This window comes from Coenobita brevimanus, unplaced genomic scaffold, assembly GCF_032717465.1.
Source record: "Coenobita brevimanus isolate Jiangsu-jjx unplaced genomic scaffold, ASM3271746v2 jjx.HiC_scaffold_2801, whole genome shotgun sequence".
Lineage (NCBI taxonomy): Eukaryota > Metazoa > Arthropoda > Malacostraca > Decapoda > Coenobitidae > Coenobita > Coenobita brevimanus.
Window position 1 is genome coordinate 199,046 of NW_027643765.1, and position 6,343 is coordinate 205,388.

Below are 6,343 nucleotides of genomic sequence, written 5' to 3' on the forward strand. Positions count from 1 at the left end.
TGGGAAGTGAATGAAATGATAGGGGACAGGGCGACATAGAGGCGATTAGTTTGTGGCCACCCCTTATGGGACCGAGGCATCTGGCAATGGAGAGATAGATCGACAGACATATTATTATCATTACTACAGGTATTATCATTATAATCATTATTATTATTAATATTATTATATGCCTATTATAAGCTACCCACCCAGGGCTACTGACACAAAGGTTCTAGCAGGGACAAACCTAACTGAGAAAACAGGGTATAAACAAGAAGAAAATAAAAATTACTTGCTGCTTGTGAAAGATTAATTCTCACTTAATCCTCCCGAACATTCAGTTAACGCCGTTACCTTCTCTATCAATAACATTATCATTTAGTTAACCCTGTTATCTTCTCCATCAATAACCAATAACATTCAGTTGGTCCTATTATCTTCTCTACAAATAACCAGTAACATTTAGTTAGCCCTTTTAGCTTCTCTATCAATAACTGATAATACTGGCCGGCATTCACCTTCTCAATCAATAACCAATATTTTTATCTATTTACTTGGACACCACATGGTACAAAGACAACCTCCCATAGTGACTGACCTGCAAGTTCCACCAGTGTGTTCCCACAAAGCTGGCATAATGGCCAACTTGAAGGGTGATCAGTTCTCGTGTGGTTGTTGACATCTGGCTTATTAGGATGTGACTCACTCCCTCATCTTAAAGGTGGGGACTCACAGACTTACTGCTGCTGAAATAATGTATACAGTATTAATAACACTTGCTGCTGTTAAGCTACTTACTATACTCTGTCCATCTGAAATTGATCTAAAACTGCCATATTTGTATTCCTGGTCGATCAGTCAAGTGTGATAGGAAGTGTTAGGAGAAACACACTGAGGTGGTTTGGCCATGTGGAGAGGATGGAGAATGACACACTGACGAGGAGAGTGTATGTGAGTGAGGTGGAGGGGAGGAGAGGGAGGGGGAGGCCATGGATGAGATGGAGGGATGGAGTGGAGAGGTATATGAGAGAGGGGGATGTGAGTTGGGACCAGGGCAATAAAATGGCAGGGGGCAGGGAGGCGATTTGTTTGTGGCCACCACTTATGGGATTAAGGCATCTGGCAATAGAAAAATACAGACAGATCAGTCAAGTCTATTTCAATGAAATTCACATCTTTTAAAGTTTAAACTGTTCCTTGTTCCAGCCAGAATGATTTGTTTGTGGCCACCCCTTACTGGATTAAGGCATCTGGCAACAGAGAAGATTAGGAGAAATACACTGAGGTGGTTTGGACATGTGGAGAGAATGGAGAATGAAAGACTGACTAAGAGGGTGTATGTGGGTGAGGTGGGAGGAGGGAGAGGGAGAGGTAGACCAAGGATGAGGTGGAGGGATGGAGTTGAGAGGTATATGAGGGAGGGGGGTGAGTTGGGGGGAGGGTAGTCAAATGGTGGGTGACAGAGCGACTTGGAGGCGTTTTGTCTGCGGCCACCCTTTGCGGGATTAGGGCGTCGGGCTATAGATAGATAGATAGATAACAACAGACAGATAGATAGATCAGTCAAGTCTACATCAATTAAATTCACATCATTTAAAGTTTAAACTGTTCCTTCTCCCAACCAGAATTCAAATCACATTCACTGAGACAATCACCTCTCTACCAACTCAGCCAGGTTTGTGAAGAAGGTACTGTAATATCACTGGCTGCTGGGTACAGTATTTCCTCTTGGGCCAATAAAGGTCTTTGCTGGCTGCTAGGATACAACATCAAAGCATTGTGGTGGTGATGTGGATGTGATAGAAGGTGTTAGGAGAAAATCTGTACTGAGATGGTTCGTCCATGTAGAGCAAATGAAGATTGAGAGAATGACTGGAAAAGTCTATGTGAATGAGATGGAGGGGAGGAAGGGGAGACCATGGATGAGATGGAAGGATGGAGTGGAGAGACAGATGAGGGGAGGGGGGAGAGTACTGGATAAATGGCAGCCTGATGGTACAGGACACAGTAACATTTGTTTGTGGCCACTCTTTATGGGATTAAGATATTACCGTCCTAGAACTGTTTTTATGCAATGATCTTAAGTTCACTCATTCATTATTTTTATAAAGGCTCCAACATGCTTGCATGCATCAGCCTTAGTAACCTAATGGGGGCTCTCCACACTGCTCGGTTCCTGGCAGCCTCTCACTTCAGTCCCCTATCCCTGAGGTCACGCTGTATGACTTTCTCCCAAGTAATTCATAATAATCCCAAATGGATGTGACAGATCTTGGAAAAATGAAGTGGTTCTGAATATCCACAGCACTGATTTCTTAGTACTAAATACAGTAGACCTTCACTTTATCAAACTAATTGGGGGGAAGCCTGGTTTGATAGAGCCAAAAATTCGATAAATCCGAGGGTTAACTACCAGGGATGAATTCAAAAGCTTGACTGAAAATACATAACAACAATATCATATCCTGGTACTGTAAATGCAAACTATACCCATTTTACACTAATCTGGCCCTTAATTGCAGGTTATTTCACATCCTTGTCATAGCATTCCTTCATGACTAGTACATTATCAGGGTTCCCCAGTATCATAACTATGCAATCATATGGGAAGAGAGCAATTTCAAGCCATACTGAAGCACAACTGGTAAAAAGCACACACAGTGTACACTGTACTGCCCCATTTATCAACCTTAGTTCAGTATTGCTGACTAGTTTGGCAGACTCTATGGTGACTTCACTGTAGAAGCAATTTGGAATAAAAAATGGGCTGGTAAGGTCTTCCTGCTGCTGAAAACTAAACTGTCCATTTCCCAGGCTTTTATACATACCGGTACTTGGTAAATAAGGAAGTAGGTAAAGGGAGATTCTCTAGCTTATATCTCAGTCTTTACTGCATCTATATAAAAATAATCTAAGCCAACCTAATATACTGTAGTCTAATCTACCCTAACCTAACAATTTTAGCTTCATGTAGCCTATATTTCTTCTAGAGAAATTGTCACTCACTGTACAGTGACGTTGGATGAGGATGAAATGGAAAATGTGAGTGCACTTAAGTACCGGTACATGGGTAACGTGATACGTAAGGATGGAAGTGTAGAGGATGAAGTGCTTAAACGATACCGTACAACAAGGAAGAAAGGTTGCTGGTTCTTTGAATGCAGAGATAAGAAAAAGGGAAGTGAGAATGGAAGTGAAAAAGTAACTGCATGACAGTATTGTGATACCAACTCTAATGTATGGAAGTGAAGCTTGGACCTTGTTGGAAAGACACAAGTCAAGAGTGAGAGCATTGGAAATGAGTTACCGGTATTTGAGAGGAGTATGTGGAGTCACATGGAGGAGGAGTGTTGTGGTGTGGATGATAGGAAGCGTTAGGAGAAACACACTGAGGTGGTTTGGCCATGTGAAGAGGATGGAGAGTGAAAGACTAACGAGGAGAGTGTACAGTATGTGAGTGAGGTGGATGTGGGGAGGGGGAGGGGGAGGCCGAGGATGACATGGAGGGATGGGGTGGAGAGGTATAGGAGAGAGGGGGGTGTGAGTTGGGAGCAGGGCAGTGAAATGGCGGGAGACAGGGCGTCATAGAGGCGATTTGTTTGTGGCCACCCCAAACGGGATTGAGGCGTCTGGCAATAGATAGATAGATAGACAGACATTCTGTAGAAATATCACTGGTCACTAAAGATTGTATAATTTATTCATGACACCCAAATTCTGCAAAAATAACATTACTCAGGAGCACAGGTTTGCTGACACCGGTAGTGGTGTCCTGCAGAGGGTAATGGGTCAATTTGGAATCTCATTCATTGCCAAATTCTTCAGGTTAGGTTAGGTTAATTTAAGTTTGATTTGAATCTGGCTACATTAGATTAGGTTTGGTACAGTTGTGTTAGGTCAGGTTGGCAGAGACAAACTATTAGTGGCAGTTTGACTATGGAACCATATCAACCTAAAAGTCTGACATTGCAGGTGGCTGCTTGACACGGTTTGCATTTTAAACTGGTGGTTTTATACTGATTATCTTCCTGTAAGCCAAGAAACCATATACAACGCTGGGTGGTAACCATATAACCAAACCATACGTGCTCCCTACGTGTCAACAAGTGGGTTGGTGCCCCTCCCTGTAAAACGGATAACTCAGTGTCAAATGGCCACCCTTTATGGGATTATGGTGTCTGAGCAATAAATAGATAGATAGATAGATAGATAGATCTTCAAAACACTGGCTTTCAACAACTTTCTAATACAATCACAATGATTATTACGTAAACAAACACCGTGTGTTGCTAACGGGTGAGATTTAACAAAAAATAGGGGGGAAAGCTAGAACAAAATCCCGAAAGCAACAGAAAATATGGCAGGGAACGAGAAAAGAGTACCAGGAAGAAAGAAATGCAAAGATTGTGGCTACTTTGCAGAAGTAAATGGAGAACAAAGATGCGAAGACTGCGAAAGCATGAGGGACGACGAAGGCTGTGGCAAGTGTAAAAAGATGGTTAGGAACACAGATAATGGAGTGAAGTGCGAAGTTTGTAAGGTCTGGTACCATGCAGGATGTGGCAAGGTAAGCAGAGACTATTATAAAGTTCTACAACAAGAAGAGGGAACAACATGGATTTGCACAAGATGCAAGCCTCAAGTTCTGAAGAACTTTGAGGAAGTGAAAAAACTCAGGGAAGAAAACAGAAAGATCAAAAGAGAGATGGAAGAGGTGAAAGAAGAAAATGAAAGCTTGAGTGACAGGATAGAAGACCTAGAACAGAAATGGGAGAGAAAAGAAGACAGAATGGTAGAGCAGGCAGGAGAAAAGATGAAGGGCATGGGAAGAGAATGGGAGAGAAAAGAAGACAGGCTAGTAGATATGGCAGTGGAAAGAATGATGAATAAAATGGAAGAAAAGAAAGAGGAGGAAAAGAGAAAGAAAAACGTAGTGATGTTCAATATCCCTGAATCAGAAAAAGACACAGGCAAAGAGAGAGAAAAAGATGATGACAAAAGCTGTGCAGATATAATTGTGGAAGAAATGGGATTACAGAATATAGAAGTAGTAAAGACAATCCGACTGGGGAAGAAAACTGAGGGTAAGGTTAGACCAGTTCTAGTAACAACAGGAAGCGAAAAGATGAAATGGGCAGTTATAGCCAAAGCAAAGACGCTGAAAGATAACACTAAACCAGAAATAAAGAAAATAGGAGTGGCATTAGATATGACCAAAGAGGAAAGGGAAGAAAACATGAAACTTAGAGATGAGCTGGCAGAAAAACGGAAAAACGGAGGAACATGGAAAATAAATCTATCTATCTATCTATAGCCCGACGCCCTAATCCCGCAAAGGGTGGCCGCAGACAAAACGCCTCCCAGTCACTCTGTCACCCACCATTTGACTCCCCTCCCCCCAACTCACCCCCCCCTCCCTCATATACCTCTCAACTCCATCCCTCCACCTCATCCTCGGTCTACCCCTCCCTCTCCCTCCCTCCACCTCACCTACATACACCCTCTTAGTCAGTCTTTCATTCTCCATTCTCTCCACATGTCCAAACCACCTCAGTGTATTTCTCCTAATCTTTTCAACCACATCCACATCTACCCCACAACGTTCCTTCACTTCTTCATTCGTCAACCTGTCCCTCCACGTCACTCCACATGCTCCTCTCAAGTAACTCATTTCCACTGCTCTCACTCTTGGAAAATAAAGAAGGGGAAAATTGTTAGGCTAGAGGGTGAGGAGTGAAAGAAAAAGAGTATAAAAAAGGAGAAGGATGAGAATGAGAACGTACTTATAAAACTTATAAACATACAAGGTTTAACAAAAGCAAAAATGAGTGAACTAAGAGAAATAATTGATGGAAACACAATAATGTCCATCCATCCATCCATCCATTGCCAGACGCCATGTATCCCAAATGGGGTGGCCAAAGGCTCAGAGTTAATTGTTTTACAGGGAGGGGCACTAATCCTCCACCAACCCCACTTGACACGAAGGGATGCCAACAGCATCTGGTGTTCCCAGGCGGTCACCCATCCAAGTACTAACCAGACCCAACGTTGCTTAACTTCGCTGATCGGATGGGAAGCGGTGTACTCAACGTGGCATAATGTGCTTAACAGAAACACAGTTAAAAGTAAGAAACATTTTCATAGATGATATGAAAGTATATGAAAGCATGAGAGAAAAAGAAGAGAAGAAAGGAGGAGGTATAATGTTACTACATAAAGAAAATAAAAAGATTACACTGGAAAAGGTAGAAGGTATAAATAAAGATTATTTATATGTGAAAGGAGAAGTGTATGGGAAAGAGATACATATAATAACAGTATACATCACAGTAAGTGATGATAACAAAAATAAAGCATT

The 6,343-nt window shown here is 42.1% G+C and overlaps 1 pseudogene; it reads right to left on the minus strand.

Annotated features, from left to right (window-relative positions):
- Window positions 1-5,974: 5,974 nt before the first annotated feature.
- Window positions 5,975-6,092, minus strand: LOC145390077 (5S ribosomal RNA; annotated as a pseudogene).
- Window positions 6,093-6,343: the final 251 nt, after the last annotated feature.